This window comes from Monodon monoceros, unplaced genomic scaffold (genome assembly GCF_005190385.1).
Source record: "Monodon monoceros isolate NGI ecotype Baffin Bay Population unplaced genomic scaffold, NGI_Narwhal_1 Super_Scaffold_18, whole genome shotgun sequence".
Classification (NCBI taxonomy): domain Eukaryota; kingdom Metazoa; phylum Chordata; class Mammalia; order Artiodactyla; family Monodontidae; genus Monodon; species Monodon monoceros.
In genome coordinates this window covers 51,059,585-51,078,787 of record NW_021703774.1, presented here as the reverse complement: position 1 = coordinate 51,078,787, position 19,203 = coordinate 51,059,585, and the positions used below count along the sequence as shown (strand labels likewise).

The 19,203-nt window shown below is 44.6% G+C and overlaps 1 protein-coding gene across 1 annotated transcript in view; it reads left to right on the top strand.

Moving 5' to 3' along the window:
• The first annotated feature begins 6,629 nt into the window (after window positions 1-6,629).
• Window positions 6,630-19,203, top strand: part of BRINP2 (BMP/retinoic acid inducible neural specific 2) — a 115,946-nt gene continuing 103,372 nt past the window's right edge. Inside the window, exon 1 of the mRNA XM_029229072.1 lies at window positions 6,630-7,399. The gene's annotated coding sequence lies outside the window, so the exon portion shown is untranslated. The remainder of the gene's footprint in view (window positions 7,400-19,203) is intronic.

The window sequence follows — 19,203 nt, the reverse complement described above, 5'->3', positions numbered from 1 at the left end:
GAAGATTCTAGGGAATCAGGTCAGTCCCCAGTAGGCTGCAGGTGCTGCCGCCTTTCTCCTCCTTTGCATCCCTCGGCAGGAGCACGCTCCTGGCTATAAACTACCTGCATAGCTTTTTTTTTTTTTAACCGTTTTTGCAATGCAAAATATTCCCTCTCACATTATCTTCCAGATGCCTTGGGGAGGGCGCACACACACACACACACACACACACACACACACGCACACCCTTTATAAGGTGCTTCCTCAGAGCAGGTGATGGGGGTCTCTAGATCCAAATACGCCCCCAGTTATTTTGTAGATGTAGGTGGTCCCAGTCTTCTTTACCCACTAAAATTGGATTTGTATATTGGATAAGCGTGTACTGGTATAAATACACGTGTGTATTATTACTCAGCACTAACTGTGCAGAAGTATTTAAAGGAAATATTCTGTATGTAGATATACATAGATGGTATGAATAACAAAGAACAAAGCCAGTGTACTGCATACGGTTAAGCAGGAGACCCGAACTTTTATTTGCAATTTCTCTCTGCCTCTTCAGTTTCATTTCTGTTACAAACGTTATCTATGATAAGCAATGTAAAGATAATTGGGGGCATGCTATAATTGAGAGAAAAAGTAGAGCTAACTCAAAGAAATGTTGAGCTTTTAGTTTTAGAGAATCCAGTAAACAGAACAGAGCTGGAAGAAAATTTGAGAAAAACAAAGTTTCTAAGCACCCTTAACAAATGGAAAAGGAAGAAAAGAATATCCTTGGGCATGGGCCAAGTCAATCCCAGCCCAATCAAGAGTAGAGCAGGGTAGATAACAACAACAACATTAACAACAAAAACCCATATAAATTTTCTTTCCATTAGTGCTGGACAGTGATACCTTAACAAAATAACGACAGTAAAACTGTGATAGAAAAGTGATGTTTGTATGTGCTGGTATCTGATGATTAATTGAACCTTCACACGATAACCTATAACTTATTTCAAAAGTTTGCCAAAACTACACAACACTGTAGATCAACTATACTTCAATTTTAAAAAAGTTTGCCTCTCCAACATCATTTATTCAGTGCTGACTTAAATACTAGGTGCTGTAAGACTATGCTATAAATAACTCCTAATCTCTAGGAATTTAAGGTACCACCCTCTTCAAAGAGGACCCCCACTTTAGAAACAATTTCATTCTCATTCTAGCTGGTGTCAATTTATTGGCATATGTGGATGTATGTCCTTTAAAAGAATTTTTAAAAGCTTTTGCCATATATTTCACAAGGTTACTCTAGTTGATGAATGGGAATAGAGAAAATGAGGCATATTTAAGATCATGTTTAAGGAGTGAAAGGCCTGCTTGCCAGAAAAGAAAACAAAAATACTTTATTACAAGTTAAGTTTTTGTTTTTTTAATTTGACATATCTGAGAACTAACCCAGACATATATTACCATGTAGCATTGCAAAGTACTGCAAAAACCATTTATCAGCTAATGACCTTTCTAAAACTCATCTTCATAGGAGATACTGCGGGAGAGAAAGACCCCATGATATTTTTTTGTCTACTCTCTCTAGCATAAAAAAGCAGTATTAGAACTTAGTTACTCAAGGTTTACCATTGAAAAATCAGAGCGGATAACAAGAAAATACACTTAGCCTCAGAATGTGAGAAATGGCATGAAACTACCAGATCATCTATTAGTCCAGTCTCTCATTTAACAGATGAGGAAGTTGAGGACGGTGAAATACTGAGGTGTTTTACCCAAGATCAATATGCCAAGAAGGGGTGGGGGAGCTAAGGCCACAAACAAGATTTCTTTGCCTAGGGCTTTCTCCACTACACAGTTATGGGACATCTAGGTGTACCCATGGATAGTTGTTGAACTTAATGGCCCCCAGTAATTCATTCAGTAAACACCTGCATACCTACCATATGCTAAGCGTCAGCAGGTTCTAGGAAAAATATTGTTCCTGCTTTTGAGTAGCATATAATCTACTATTGTTTTGAAATCTTTCTCCCCAATTTCCTGATGTGTCTTGAGTCATTTTAGAAAACCCGAGTGAACCATTTGATGTTGATTTTCTAATAAGTCAATATCTACTTTGCTTATCTATAGTCATTTTTACATGCTTATATTTTTACCTGCTTTCTTATTCACAGTTACAAGAAAAAGAGTACATGGATCAAATGTCCATTTAAAAGTGTATATTGAGGCTCCCCTGGTGATGCAATGATTAAGAATCCGCCTGCCGTTGCAGGGGACACAGGGTTTGAGCCCTGGTCCGGGAAGATCCCACATGCCGTGGAGAAACTATGCCCATGGGCCACAGCTACTGAGCCTATGCTCTAGAGCCCACGAGCCACAACTACTGAGCTTGCGTGCCACAACTACTGAAGCCCGCGCGCCTAGAGCCCGTGCTCCACAACAAGAGAAGCCACCACAACGAGAAGCCCGCACACCACGAGGAAGAGTAGCCCCTGCTCGCCGCAACTAGAGAAAGCCCGTGCACAGCAACGAAGACCCAACGCAGCCAAAAATAAATAAATATATATATTTTAAGTATATATATATATTGATATGATCAAGTTACTTTAAAAAAAAGTGTATACTGAGTTGGAAAGACTTGGAATTGGTGTCTCAAGCCTTTAAATACCTCCTTCTCTGTGGAAGGGTCAAGCAAGAAGACTATGCAAATAAAAAGATAATATATTGCCAGGGCACTGGATTCCTGTAAACATGCATACACTGTCACATGGCCTTCTTTTAGGGAATTAAGTACCTAGAGATGGGGGAGAGGGTGAAGTTCACAGAAACTAGACCATCTATTCTGTACGATGTTTTACATTTAAATGGGGCTGGGAGAAATTTGTGTGTATCTACATAATCACCTTTCTGTACAGGCAACATGATGTGGTGAGACAACAGACTTGGAGTCAAGTCTCAACTCCATAATTTACTTATTTGGAGATGAGCCTGGACCATTCTTACCTTCACTGTCCCCCTCAATAAAATGGGGCCAGTGCTCTCTGCCCATCGCACAGGCCACAGATAATATAAGTACAAGTACTTATACTTGTTTTCTCCTGAGGTCCAAATTCCTATATTCCAGTACCAACGGCCTTGCTCCTTGACCCTTATAATAGCTTGTGAATGCTTTCCCTGCTATTAACCTATTCTTTAGACAACTACCAGATTGATCTTTGTGAAATCTTGCTTTCCTCATGCCATTCTAAAGTTTTTCTTTTCCTACAGGATAAAGTTTGAACACCATAGTTTCGAAATTCAAACCCTCTTCCAAGTTTCATACGATTTATTCTCTTAGCTGTATTGCTTACTACACTATCCCCTTCCCCTCCCCCAACAACACACATACACATTCCCATCGAATTAAAGCCCGTTCTCCATTTTCACTCCTCCCACGCCATTCTGTCCACCTGGAACGCACCACTCAGTGTTCTCCAGATTGTCCCTTCTCTGTAGGCAAATCTCAGGCCTTATCTATGTAGTGAGAACTTCCATCACTCCCTTCTCTCATAGCTCCTCTCACAGATCCCTTACACACAAACACACACACACACACACACACCCCACATTAGGAGGCCAAGGGTCATATCCCAATACAGTGTCTTGCATTCAACATTCTTATTAAAAAAACAGAAACAATAATACATGCTTTTTAGAATAGGTGTGAGAAGGAAATGAGAGTATGTATATAAAGAATTTAACATTTTAGGCGTTTAGTTGGTGCTCAGTGGTGATATTTCGCCATTATCTGCTCTTCAATTATTTCAGAAAGAAAATAGGCTTTTTTTTTTTTTTTCCCCGGTACGCGGGCCTCTCACTGTTGCGCCCTCTCCCGTTGCGGAGCACAGGCTCCAGACGCGCAGGCCCAGCGGCCATGGCTCACAGGCCCAGCCACTCCGCGGCATGTGAGATCTTCCTGGACCGGGGCACGAACCCGCGTCCCCTGCATCGGCAGGTGGACTCTCAACCACTGCGCCACCAGGGAAGCCCGAAAATAGGCTTCTTTCATGAGATTTTCATGAGATTTTTTTTCCCATGTAGTAGCCAAAAGCAAACTAAATGATTTATGATCTTTGGCGTATATCCAGGATAAATGATTGTATATATCCACCAAAAGAATGAAGATCATTCATAGCAGGTTTACTCATAATAGACAAAAATGGAAGCAACCCAAATATGCATCAATAGGAGAATGGGTAAATAGCGTTTAGTCATGTGACGGAATACTACACAGCAGTAAAATAATAAACATGCAACTACGTGGGTGAATCTCGCAGACATAATAAGTGAATGAAACCAGATACAGAAGAGTGTATCCTATAAGAGTCTACATTTATGAACTTCAAGACCAGGTAACATTAATCTTTGGTGCTAGAAGTCAGAATAGTGGTTATCTGTATGAGGAGGGGAGTTTTGACTGAGAATGTCAGGACGAGCTTCCTGGAAATGCTGTGGGTGGTGGTCACATGGATGCATATTTAGGCAAAAATTTATCAAACTGTACACTTGTGGAATTTTGTGATGTCTATTATACCTCAATAAAGTGTTTTTTACATGGCTTAGGACTCCATAGGAGAAGAAAGCAGAGGCAAGTTTTTCTTTTTACAAGTTGTTTTCTTGTTTCCCAACTCTATACCCCCTTTACTTCTCCTTTAGAGGTTTTGGAAATTTTATCTTTCTTTCCATCGAGATTCGTAATCATTTATTCAACTACTCATTTCATTTACCCACTCCTTTCTACTATTTTTATGAGAGTCTCAACACTTGGCATCTTGTCATCTAGAACAAGTTCAGGGGGCCTCTGTCTCTAGGAAGCACAGGAGTAAATAACTCAGGAGTTGGACAGCAGCAGATTTAGACCTTCACTGGATATTATTTTACTTAGTAAAATATTATTATATTTTACTTAGATAGTTTATCCTGAGGACTGTTCTCTGACATGTTTTGTTAGCTTAGGCAAACAGATACCTACAGTATGGAGAGGTAAGTTCAAACCTATACAAGATACAGAGGAGGGAATGGAGGTGAAAGAGATGGGTGGGGCTCAGGGTGTATACATGAGGAATATTTCTAATTTTCCCCATTTATTCAGAACATCTGGCTCCCTGATGCTTTTCAGATAATCCTGATGTATATACTATTTTGGCATTCATTAAGCCTCTGCATACTTTTCTTTTTCCTAGTTCTTTACAAAAGTAATCTTTAATGTTGCTCTCTATTTTTAAAATAAACTAAATTGAAACACTTCTCTCCCTTTTTGACTCTGTATTTTCCTCTCCATATTTCCCCCATCGTAGAAGTTAGTATGAACCCGTCACATTCCTTTGCCAGCTCCCACCCCCAGCTCTTCTGTTGAATTGGATTCTTTCTTCAACTATTACTCTCCCATGCTCTGCCAAAATTTAGTGTAGTATGCTAGTTAGCTGGACATAATTCAGTTTTGCATCCTCATTAGGACATTAAGAATATATTTCACACTCTTTGATTCAAAGTTAATATTTTCTTTCTTTACTCTTTCCTCCCCACCTCCCCATCTCTCCCTGTCTCTATCTCTGTCTCTTTCTTTCTTCCTCTTTCTCTCAATTCACAGGCTCAGCAACAGCACCTGCTTCACAGAAACAAGGCTGTTCCTGTTCTGATTTCTCTAGTCTTCCTTTAAAAACCAAGTGGAGATTCACAATCCGTCTTCCTGATACACACTGAAGTGAAAGGAGGCATGCAGGAGGAAAACATCACAGGCAAAACAATTCACTCTTTTGGAAGCAGGACAATTTTTTTCCCCTAAATTTCTCCCCAGAAACCTGAACCTGAAGTTCTTCTCTTTGCCTTTGTCTTTACAATCCTGGTTTGGGGACAGAATGTTTCTTGATTTAGCTGTTCAGAGTATCTAAATCTGTTTCTCTCTGTACTCACTGAGTCCCTGCCATCTTTTGCTTCTCTCTCCTGTATCTCTGGGGTGTGTGTGTGTGTGTGTGTGTGTGTGTGTGTGTGAGAGAGAGAGAGAGAGAGAGAGAGAGAGAGAGAGAGAGAAAGAGAGAGGGAGAGGGGGAGGGAGGGAGGGAGGGAGGGAGTATGCTGTGAGATAAGTATTCTCACCTGGGGACTCATTTCTAATTAAGTAATTCAGGACCAAGACCAAGAGGCTAAAATGCACAAAACAGAATAAAACCTCAGATTAGAAGGAAAATGGCTCAAATGGGTCCCTATCTCTGCTAGTTCTAGTTAAGCAAGCAAAGGAAATGGTCTGGGACAAATGATTATCTTAGGAAGATTAGAAGAAAATGTAATTAGCTCCCAAGTTTCTTCCTGTTTCCTCAGCCTTCTTCCAGTTCCCAACTCCCCAGTCGTGAATTTATCCAAGCCTCCCTTAGCCACACCAAAAAAAGTCCCTACTGCAAAGCTGGGAGGGTTAACAGAGCTGGTAGCCCCGCCAGCCAGCTAACCAAAGGAGACAGCCGGTGAGGCCCCGAGCCCGCCCCCAGCCGAGCCGCCCAGCCAATGGGAGCTTGTGGGGAGTGTGGCGCTGCGTCCCATTGGCTGCCTACCTAAGTGCATAAGAAAGAAAGAGAGAGGCAGGCAGGGGAGCATTGTTATCTTAAGACACTCAGCTGGTGTCTGAGTCTGCAGGTGAAACTGCCTAGGTACGGAGCTCGGAGTCGGAGCAGAGACACGCCGGGCTGCAGCCTGGGATGGAATCCGCTCGCCTCGGAAGCTGCTCTGCCCGCGGCTGCTTGGGCAGCCCGTTCGCTGAGCTCGGAGGATCCCGTTAGCACTTGCCCAGGGATGTGCACCTGCCGTGCGCGGCGAGCGCCTGGGCAGGTCTGCAGGCATACGAGGGAGCGGTGAAGCAGGAGGAACTGTCTCTACCCATGTGCAAGGCAGTGATTCCGGGAGAGAGACAGGGTGAGTGAGTCTCTTTAGAGTTGGAAGGAAGGCACGATCTTGGTTTTCTCTTCGGAGGAGGGACAGAGGATTCCCCGGGTCGGGTTTGGTACTTTCCTTCCCTCTCCACCCGCGTGCGCCCCGGCCCAGCGTCGAAGCCCCACTTCAAACATGCTGTGGGTGCCGGGCATCCTTGCTGCTCAGCTGGAAGGCAGCAGGCAAGTGGTCTGACAGCGGCGGCGGCGGCAGCAGCAGCAGCAGCAGCAGCAAAGCGGGTAGCAAGGAATTTGAAAAGAGACATCGGCTCCCTTTCACACGCTGAGGGGGAGGCATTCACGTTTCCCCAAATGAGAAGGAGCCACAAGAAATCATGAAGTAAAAACTTTGGAAAGCTGCCACTGGAGATGTTGCACAAAATCCTGGAATCTTTCAGGAGTCTCCTCCCAATCGGTGGAGGTTTGCGGAGCAGCTGATACAGCAAGGAGGGCTCTTGCAAGGATTCAAGGTAACAGTGCAGGGTTTTGGTAGTTTTTCTCCATCCCCTTTTCGTTATATTTTTGGTGTGTCTCTTGGTAAGGGGATCGTTTTGCCCTCCTACAACCCTCTTGCCCTGGTGTCTGGCAGTTTCAGGCAGAGGGAATGATCCCCACCTCTTAGTTTCTGTCTTGTGGAGCTGAGCAGTGGACTTTGGGGTTTAGCTAGAGATCGTCCTATTATTGCCTCCTGGTGTTGCACGGCTGCCTCACGACTTGGGCACTCTGCCTGACCTATATTGCTTTTGCCTGGTTTAAGTCCTCAAAGTTAGTGCAACTCCCATTAGCTTCAGAAAATCCAATCGGACTGCATAATTGCAGAAGATGACAAGGACTTCTGCATGCCCAGCAGATGCTGGGCTGAACTGTACACGGTTCACTATGTTTGGGATGGAGGTTGTGATACATGATAACACATGTTCACAGGTATTCACATGTTCCTAGAGCTATATTCACATGTCCATAGAGCTCCCTGGTATGTCTCTAGAGGCCTGTCTCTTTCCCCCATGCACATGCAACCAAGAAAAAAAAAAAAAACAGATTGAAGAGTGAACCCTGTGGGTTGCAAATAGTCTCCCCGGGTGGTGGCAGAAACCCCATTGATTGAGTTGAACCTGGCAGTGCGCTGGAGACACTGGGGAGAGCATTGCTGTGCTGGAAGGAGGGGCACACTGAGATTATCTGGTGATCTCTCTCCCTCCCTGGTTCTGTGATCATCTGGGTACACAGTCTAATGCTGCCTATGGTATGTGTGTGTGTATATATACGTGTGTGCCTGTGCTCACAGCTGTATGCAGGAAGCAGGCTGCCGCTAGAAGAAGCATGCTTGTGCAGCTCTCTGCCCAGGCCCCAGATGCCTGGAGTGTTCCTTCCTAATAGAAACATGAACTTGGGAGCTGCTCTTCCAGCCCAGAGGAGTTTTCTCCTCACCAAGTAGTCCCCCTGCATGGTACATATTTATCCAGAGTATATAGACCTAAGCCAAATATGAACTAATAATCAAGCTAATGTGCTGTAACATGATTGCACAGACCCCTCCATGAAGAACTGTGTGTGTGCTCTTCCTAGCTCTGGGAGTCAGGTGTCCTGAGCAGGAGCAAATGTTTTGTTAAAAGGATAGCAATTATAACAAGCCAGGCTTCTAGCTGCGTTATCTGAGCCTTATCCAGCAGGGACAATGATATGTCAGCACAGAGCAATCTGGAGGATAAAAGGTATATTGTAAGTCAAGTATTTCTGCCTCTGTCCTTCTCCAGACATGTGCATGTTGAGGGGACAGTCTTTCTGACCATGCCTCCTGGAATACAGGGCAATGCCAGTATTAACCAAGCAGCTAAAGTATTTTACAAAATCCCCTGGGGGGCAGTCTGATGACATCAGGCAACAGCAAAGCGATGTTCGAGTTTGTGTGTTTTCCCTCTTGACTTCCCACAGTTATGTGTATGTTATTTGTTTAAGGCAGGACCCTCTGGAGTTCCCTCCCATCCAGAATAAGTTGCTTTGCAGCACTGGGGGCATGACCAAGCAATGCTGACACAATGATCCTGAAATCTTATCAATATCATAGCTGTTGCTATACATATATATACCTTCTTTTTAGCTGCTGCCTACTATGGGGAAAGATGCATGCTTTGCTTCTTTGAGGAGCGATATGATTTGAGCTGGTACAGAGCCTGGATACTGTGAAATGTTTGAGGGAAAGGAAGCAAATGTCAGACCATGGTCTTCCCTGTTGGAGGGCAACTGGCACCAAAGGGTTTAACAGCTATTCTGCAGCCATGGAGAAGACAGAAGCATCCCTGACTCTTGCTTCACCCTCCTCACCAAAAATGGGGCTGGCTTTATCTCCCAGAATGGAGTGCTGTGTGCTGCAGTATGGCCACAAGAAAGGAGAAAAGGAGGGAAGGGCTGGGGAGGGAGGAGTGTTCCTGCTCCGCTAGCATTGGGCCAGACTCATGGGTGGGGAGCATCTTCCCCATTTAGGCCCTTAAGATCATCCTCTGGGTTTTCCCTTCTGGCCTTCTAACAGGTTGTTTACTGAGAAAGGCCAGAGGGCAAAGAACATCCCTGCATCATCAACTCCTTCCGATGCCCTTTCCCAAGACACAGGCCAGCCACTGGGGAGTGTCACACCAAAAACATCCCCTCTGAGACGGTGCTCCAAAGTCCCTCCCCAGCTCACAAACAAGAGGTAATCGGAAGGGACTGGAGACATCTGCGTGGGCACTTTCTACTGAGTGGGATGCTTAGTGTTGAGAGTTCCCACTTAGTGTTTTGTTTTCCCCACTGTGCTGTGTATTTTTGGTGATTCAACTCTTTCTCTTAGATAATAAGACCTTGTATACATTTTATAATTGCATACTCTTCCAAAGGGTTGGGAGCATTTTAGGGAGCTCATCTCATTCATTCTCACAGGCCTTATAGCCTCATTTATCTTTGATTACCCTAAGAAGGAGACTAGAATGAGTTTAGCCTCCTTCTTGGAAAAAGGAGGGCAGAGGACCTTGGAAAGATGAACTGTTTTACTCTGGGTCACACAGCAATGAAGGGAACCTATGGAGTAGGGTGTGGGTCTCATCATTCCCAAACCAACCCCAGACTCTCCTGACTCCCCCTAAGGAATGGGTTAATCTTAGTAACTGTGATTTGATTCAGCTGTTCTGTACTTGACAGGAATGGGAGGTTGCAGTGACATAGGCTTTGCCTCTGGCTCTGACCTAAGGGCTGTGAGGGATAAAAGTCTTATAAGACTTTGTCTTTGCCCTCAATGATCTTACATTCTAGTTAGGAAAATAGGCTTACATCTGGGAAAAAGGTAAATGACAACATACATTCTAAACAGCAGTTCAATACAAGAGACTCTTGAGGCTGACCTAATTAATCTACAGTTGATTTGCACAGATAATGAGAGCTATCAGTATTCCAAGGAAGGAGAATTTGAGTTGTGCCATGGGGGATAGGGTGGGATTTGTTTGGAGAGGGAGGAATGGGAAAAAGATTCCAGCTGACAGAGAGGCTAACTGCAGCACAGCTGAGAAGGCTGGAAACTTCAAGGCTTGCATGTTTCCGTGGGGTTTGCCCTAAACCACTTCTCCACTTGGATCCTGGAAACAGCTTACACCTGGTTTAATTACTTGAAGCATGGATTGGCCTAGAGGAAGCTGCCCTCAGATCAGGCAGAGGGCTTTGAAATGTTGGACATCTCATTAGGCACCGAAAATTACCTAAGCCCTCTATCCACCCTCAAGCCTAATCCATATATTATGGGAAAAACAGTGCTCAAGGTCAGGGAGCTTAACAACATATCAAAAATTTTGGAGAAAGATATTGGGGGAAAGTAGGCAAATTTCAAGAGAACGCGAGAAAATCTTCTCATATATTGTTTTTAGACTCAGAATCTCCTAAGAGAGAGCCTTGATTTCCCTTCATTTCCTGTTTCCCCACCCAAATATCCCTATTGGGGTTTACATGGAGCCAGCAAAATGCCAAAGCCCTCAGGCATTTAGCATTGAGGAGAAGATTTTCAGTCTTAAGATTCTTGGCGTGCCCATGTACAAAACCTCTCATCTCCCCTCCTTTTCCTTTTTAATAAAACATATGCTGTAGCAGTCACAAAGGAGGAGACCACAAAAGCAGAAGGGGTGGGCGCGGTATTGCCCGCAGCTGTACCACGAGGTACTCTGATTGCTCAGCTGAACAGCAGAGCGGGGAGGTAGTCTGCCAGCCTGGGCAGTACCAAGGGAGGACCAAGGGCTGCATGGCATCAGGAGAGGGCTTTGACTGGTCAGCCACACACATTTGCTCCAACAGTGAGCCTTGTTTCCCAGAGAAAAGGTCAAGGGAAAGCATAGGTCCTGTGAGAGGACCGGTGTAACCCTATTCCTTGGTCTTCACTTGATTTGAGACATCTATTCACTCTACCTGTCATTGGTTGCTTCGGTGGCCCCTTCTGACATGGACAAAATTCTGGTGGGGCACTAAGAGTGAAATGACTTGCCTAAAGTCATGCCATCATTGCTCTCAGGTCAAGAGAAAAATCCCCAAGAACATGGTCTGTTTGATTGCTTCGCCCCAGGAGTTCATTCTGGGGACAAGTCCTGAGGGATATGGATTTTCTCTTGAAAATTCTCCCCAGGCCTTGTTGTCACTTTTGTTTCCTGTGTTAAATGACCCTGCAGCTGGTGGGTGGGACTGAAGCATTTTTTCTTTATTATTCACAAGTATCTGCTGCCACGTTTGGGGGCTAAGGTAGAGGTCCAGGCCCATGGGCGTGTGGCTAGTGATTGTACGCTGAAGCCCCTTCCATTTGGGAGTGAAGAGAGAGGCAGCTCAGTTATGCTTCAGACTATGGGCAGCGGTGGATGGGTTTCATCTGACCAATGGGTCTCATCTGATCTCTCTGGAAACTGTCACTCTGCCATGCAGATGGAAGCAAAGTTGAGGAACATCATTATAGCATGGAATCCTCAACAGCCAGTTCCATCATTCCTTTTACTGAAGCTCACATGAAATGCAAATATATCTGGGATGCTGGATTGAGCGAAGGGTGGGCAATCTGATACCTCATGGGACTGAGCGCTGCCCCACACTGTGCTATTCATATGGTGGCCACTGGCTACATGTAGCTCTTGGAGCACTTGGATTGCATGTTGTCAGTGTAAAAATACACACTGAATTTTGAAGACTTGGCTTAAAGGATAAGAATGTCAAATATCTCAGCACTGCTTCTTTTAATATTGATTACACGTTAAAATGATAATATTCTGGATCTATTGGGTTAAATAAAATATATTAAGATTAGTTTCACCCATTTCCTTTTACTTTCTAATGTGGCTATTAGAAAAGTTAAAATTATATATGTGGCTTTCATTCTATTTCTTTTGGGCAGTGCTGGTCTAATCCTGCAGAGTAGTGACAGAGAATGTGGAGAAAGGACAGAGGCTTGAAACAAGAGGAGCCAGAAATATAAAAAGAGAGAACATGGAGGGAGGGATTGTGAGTAGCCCAGAGAGTGTCTGGTCATGTATTTCTGAAATCGAAAGCCAAGGAGGGCACAGATAGCTTAAGTTGGCTTATTTGATGGAGACCTTATCAACAGTGACTCAGCTCACCCTAAGCATTTGTGGAGCATTGCCGCTTCCAGTTCACATGCAAACAATCATCAGGTAGGAGGCCTGGGGATTTTATCCTAATATTTTTGGTTTCTGCCTGACAGTAGAAATAACCAAGTTAATTATCTTTAGGGTCTCACTCCGAAGTCTGAGGACACACCAGTTGGGATTAGCTGGGTCCGTTTGACTTTCAAATCTCTTCCTTCTCATGTCTACCATATTATCATCTTTTCTTGGGAGAGTTCTCCTTCAAACCAGTCATGTTGATGGTGTGATGGGGAGAAAGAAAAGTCACTGCTATATGTTAGAGATTCTTTTGTGGACCTATCAGTAAGAAGAACGGGGAGAAGACATCATGATTGAACTTTACTTAATAAGTATGGATTTGAACTCTATAATTCACTTATCACTATGATCTTATTATTACCATTTGTTGCAATAAGGTTTGGCCACAACTGGAACTCCTCATATATATATATATATATATATATATATATATATATTTTTTTTTTTTTTTTTTTTTCCTGCGGTACGCGGGCCTCTCACTGCCGTGGCCTCTCCCGTTGCGGAGCACAGGCTCCGGACGCGCAGGCTCAGCGGCCATGGCTCACGGGCCCAGCCGCTCCGCGGCATGTGGGATCTTCCCGGACCGGGGCACGAACCCGTGTCCCCCGCACCGGCAGGCGGACTCCCAACCACCACGCCACCAGGGAAGCGCGAAACTCCTCATATTTGGTGAGCATTCTATAGTTTACAAAATGCTTTACAAGCTTTCTCTCACCTGATTTTCACAACACCCCTGTGGGGTGGTTAATACCTCCATTCAAATTTTTCCATGATCTGCTCCCAAACTACGTTTATTACTTTATTTTCTGATCCGTCTCTTTATATGAACTTCATTCAATCTTGCTTAATCAAACTGGTCTACTTAACTGTTCTTTGGTGTTCACTATGTTAAGTAGGGATCGTTATTCATTGAGCCTCAGTTTTATCATCTATAAAAAAATGATAATGCTCCATCTCTCGATCCGCTGTTCTAAATATTAAATGAGATAAAATACATAAGGAGCCAAACACAGTTCCAGGCACATGATAGATGCTCAACAATTGTCAACATCCTTTCATACAAAACATCCTTCCCTTTGATGATCGCCAAGATTAAAATGTCCAAAGGTGAACTCGTCATGTACCCATTTCACACATAAAATGATTCCCCTCTCCAAATTCTCTGCTTTGGTTAATGGGACAACCAATCGCCCAGCGACAAAATTAAGAAATACAGTTGTCTTGTGCTCTGCTTTCTCTCACACAGCCCCTCACATCCAATCAATCCCCAATGACAAGCTCTACCTCCTGATGATTTCTCAAAGCCATCCTTCCTCCCTTCCTCCCTCCCTACCCCCCCCCACCCCGTCAGCTCTCACCCCTCTCACTTGGACTTTCCCAGTACTTGGTCTCCCTGTCTCCTCTTTTGAGGGCCAGCCAACCCAGCCTCCTCGTTGCAGCTGGGGTGATCTTTCAAACCGCTAAATTTGATTTTGCTCCTTCCTTTACTGTGCTTCTGCAATGACTCCTCACTACTGTTGGAATAAAACCCAAGTTTCTTAGCATCACAAGCAGGAGACCCTTCACGAGCTGGTCCAGCAGCTTCTCCTTGCATCTCTCCATTTCCCCCTGCTCGCCCCAGCTACCTAAACTACAGGCAGTTCCCTCAGTATTCCGAGGCTGTTAGATGTGCTGTGTTGCTTTTCTGGAGAACCTTCCCTTGCCCTGTTCTCTGTTTCCTGAGCGTTATCGAGCTTTAAGACTGTAAGGGTGATCTCCTCTGTGAAGTCTCCCTGAGACTCTGGGAAGGAATTAATTGTCTCCTCCTTTATACCGCTGCACAACTCACTCAGACTCTGCTTTTGTACTGCAGCCACCACATTGTAGTGATTTGTTTATATGGCCCTGTCCTGCACTCAGAGGCAGGGTTGGGATTGGGGTTCTCAGACATATCTGTCAGGAAGTATTTATTCAGTATATTGTGAATATGTGCCAGGTACTCTTCTTAGGCATTGGATATTCTACAGGGAACAGCAGATAAGAGCCCTGCCGTCAGAATGCTTACATTCTAGAGGGTAGATAGGAGGATAATTATAATAATGATTATTACTGACATAGCTGATAATAGTAGTACTTTAAGTACACTTTAGTAGTACTTATGTGTCTGGCATTATACTGAAGGCTTTACATGCATTAACCCATTTCCTTCACATAATGATTCTATAATTCCCCTTTTAATAAATCCTATGTTCCCATTTGACAGATGACGGATTGGAGGCCCAGCCAGGTTAAACAATTTGTTCAAGCTAGTAAGTGGAGTGGCTGACATTCTAACCCAGTTTAGATCCTGAGTTCACATTGTTTATTAGTATGATATCCAGAAAGAGAAACATGTTAGACAAATGAGATAATTTCAGGTACTAATATGAAGAAAAGTATCAAAATCGAGTATAGTAGGAGTGATTGCGGTGGTGGTCAGGGAAGGTCTCTTTAAGAAGGGAACATTTAAGTTGGAAACTGATTTGTCAGTTGAGGAAGGTAGAAATCCCAGGGTGGGGTAGAACCTGGGGATCTAAAGAAGAGAAATTGTGGACTCAGTGTAACCAGAGTTCTAGCTGCCGTGACGATCATCCCCCACTGCAGAAGGTACAAGACTCAGTGGCCCGGGGGTGGGGTGGGGGGGGATGTCTTAGGAAGCAGCAAATTGCCCACATGTTAGCAAACCTCTCTCCAATCGGTCCACTTGTCCCTTCTGTTCTTTGGGGTTAAGACATATCTCACGAGATGTCTGGTTTGCTGCTCTCCCACAGAGGTAGGAGGTGTGGACACACATACACACGCGTACGCATGTGCGTCCCTGCTCTGCTGAACCACTTTATTTCACTTCTCTCCCATGAATGACGTGTCACTCAGAGCCTTGGTGAAGCGACAGGCACAGGCACAGCAAAGAGGCTGAAGACAACCCAGACGCATGAGCGAAAGGGGAAAAGAAAATTATTTTTTAACAAGATGAGAAGTGAATTGGACTGGAGGGAGAAATGGGAATTTCATCAGGGAGGGGCATACAGTCTGGGGGTGCTTCTGAGATGCTGACAGTTGAGCTGGATGGTAGTTTGCACTGTAATTTTTCTTATATATGTATATATACATACACATATACACACATGTATATTCACATGCAACGCTCCACATATATACACATACATACATATGTATCTTCTCTATGAATATTTCTGGTAAGGTTAAAAAGGAAATGATTTGGAGAGCAGATAAAACATGGGTGGGGCAAGTTCATACCTATTTAATACATATCCTAAGCCTACTTTATGAAAAAAATTGTACTAGGTTTATTTTTACTTATATTATCTCATTTAAGTTTTATTACAGCATTATGAGGTAAGTATCATTCCTGTTTACAGACAGAAATTGAGGAAGACAAGGCCCAGAGCAGCTGACATTCAACCCTGGGCTCTTGTCCCTGCACCATGCCCTCTGCCTTCCACACAGGAAAGTTCTGAGAGTCAGCAAGGGTAGTAGAAAAGTACCCTGATTTCTGGGTCAGACAAACTTGGGCTTCAGTCTAGTCTTGGTCACTCACTAGCTGTGTGACTCTGGATACATTACACAACCTCTCTGAGCTTCAGTATCCCCATCTAGTAAAATGGAGAGGATATCCCCGTACATCATGAAACACAAACATCATGACAGTTAAAGGCAATGATTGAAAAACAGCAAAGTACCCGCCACACAATAGACATTCAGAAAAAGGCAGCTGCTGTTTTTGTGTCCCCAAGTATTAAAGCTCATAAGACACTGACTTCCATGGAGAGCAGTGATGGCATTTAGTTGTGGTCGGTGAGAGTCAGGTACTAGCTTGGGTATTTGCTGTTGGATGCCGGTGCATCCAGAACTACCTGGCAATGGTTACCATATGCCAGGCACCATGCTAAGTGCTCTCCAGGCATTGCTCATTTAATCACCTAACAACCCTCTGAGAAGGGTTGTTATCTTCTGCTTATAGATGAAGAAATTCAAGTTCAGAGACATTAAATAACCCGAGGTCACACAGCTTGGAAGTGGCAGAGCTCACATTTGAACTCAGGTCTGTCAGATCCCAAAGCCCATGCTCTTCGACACAGGGCTTTCAATGTGATCATTGTCTTAGGTTATGTCCAGGGCAAAGGGCACCTTTGTGGTCAACGTGAGGTTAAATGCTCCGAGGTCTAGGCTACATTGGCTAGGAAGGGGATGGAAGCATTCTTACCCTCAGGGTATTTCTGGAAAAGACCCAAAAGGTTGGTGCGCATTCAAAAAAGCTGCAAGGTTTCAATTGCAATGCTTTACACATATTGGGTACTTAAGATGTGTGGGCTGAATACTTCTCAATATTCGGTGCCTCTTTCTCAATACAGGTGTACTCCATTTTCAAAAGAGCGGGCTTGCAAAACAAATAAGAGTTGAGTGTCCTTAGGCTTGGAGGAAAGGTTTCCCTGAATTACACAAGGGTATATTAGCAGTGGTTCTAACCTTTTTAAAAAGCAGTAGAAGACTCTAATCAAATAAATACTTACCTAGAATTCCAATATATGAAGCAGATAAAAGTAGACCTCCCTGACTGAAGCAGGCCTGGGGTCCTGCAGCTCCCTCACCTGTCGCTTCTCTTTCCTCACCTGCAAGTGGTCCCTGAGACACCTCCTTGGAACCTAAAGGCTGTTCAAAAACACATTGAAAACCACCACACTACAGAATTCCTTTAAAAAGCAAGACTTGTGATTCATTTTAAATAACAGGTGACATACTAAAATTGATTTAAAATAGACTCTCAGCAATGCCGACACACCTGTGAAGTTCAGGGAGCCTAGGACAAATCCCTCTTGTTCTCCATGTTCTCAGTGATTGAAGGTGCTTGAAGTTCAATGCCTATGAACAAATGCCTGCTGTGTGTCAGGTACAGTGCTAGGCACTGAATGTACCAGCTGTGTGATCTTTAAGTCAGTTCTAACCACTGCCTATGAGATAGATACCATTATTCCCATTTTGAAGATGAAAAAAATTACAGAGAGGTTAAGCCAATTACCCAAGATCTCACAGCTAGAGTGACTAGTGGAGCTGGGACTTAAACCCCAGTCATAGGATGGGTTAGAGAGCCAGGGCCTTGCCACCAACCCCCTGCAACCTATTCAAGCATGTATGGAGAGGAACAGTGCCTCTCTCAAAGTTTCTTACTTTTTCCAATACTCCTTAGCTGTGAGATTTTCAGAAAAACTCTCTCTGGACCCTCTGGCCTTCAATGACTCTGCTTTCATAGGGCACTCAGGTGTCCCAGGAGCCAGGCTGTGATCCTCCCTCACCGTCCTGTCCTTTCCCTTCCGCAGCCCCAGCCTCAGGAAGAGTCTGGCCATCAGGGCAGGGGGGACCCCGCTCTGTCCCCTACTCCAGGGGCCTTGTATAGCATCGTGAGCCCGGGCTGAGACAGGGGCGATTGGCGCTCTGGTGGAGTCTGGTAGCCTGGAGATGGGGCTTCCAGGAAGTGTGTGGGGTGGGTCTGCGGAGGGAAGTCCTTGGAATCCCCTTGAGGTATAAGAATGCTTAAGCACTCATTAAGAAGGGCGGGGGCAGTTAATTTCTGCCCCCCCCTCACTTGGTGTTCAGCCATTTAGCATATTATAAATACGCCGGCGGGCGGGAGCAAGGGAGGTGGATGAGCAGTGCTCCGGTGTGTGATGGGGTCCTCGGGGGCTCCCCGCACGTGCCTCTTCCGCTTTCCGCAACCTTGGCCCTTTGGGATTTGAGCCCTGCAGAATAACAGAGCAAGGTCAGCATCCTCCTGAAGCCTCGAGGCACTGGAGACCCCTAGAGGCAAAAGGCTGTGTTACAAGCCCCCGGCCTTGAGGCGCAGGCGAGGTTCTTGCCTGGAGGATGCTGAGGAGTGGCTGGAACCTTTGTTAAAACACTTACCTGTAAGTACAGTCCTGGCAAGCTCCAAAGGGACAACGGAGGACGTGTGCGTGCGTGCGTGTGTGTGTGTGTGTGTGTGTGTGTGTGTGTGTGTGTGTGTGTTAGAAGCAATACTTTGGTCCTTCCGCCTTCCCTCCCTCCCTGCCCCACCACCTCCATCAAAATATCTTTTCCTCAGGGCCCTTGACACCTCTCAGTAACCTGATCAACTAATTTGTGCTGAAGTATTAATGACTAATAATGATTTAATGTGCTGCCCTCTCAATTAACACTTGAGCATTTCGAAACATAAATTCACAGATTTTAACCCAAGCAGGAGACTGGTGTTTTTCCCTTTTGAGAGGAACTGTAGGCCCCTCAAAAGGGACCGTACCGACAGCTGCCTATTCAGTACATTCGCTGCATCACTCCTGATCTTAGCAAGGTTTGGAGGCATTATGCAGGGGCTCAAGCAGAATTTCCCGAAGGCTTGCTCTAATCCACAGTCCTTAAAAACAGTGCCTTGTGCTGGTGGTGGGAGAACATAAGACACCTCATCTCCTCCTCTTCCTTCTCCAAAGCTAAATGGGAATTTGTTTGACTGAGAGAAACCCAAGGCAACTGAGCCCATGACAACACCCCTATAACCTTTGTTAAGAAACCTGCAGTGCAAGAATTGGCCT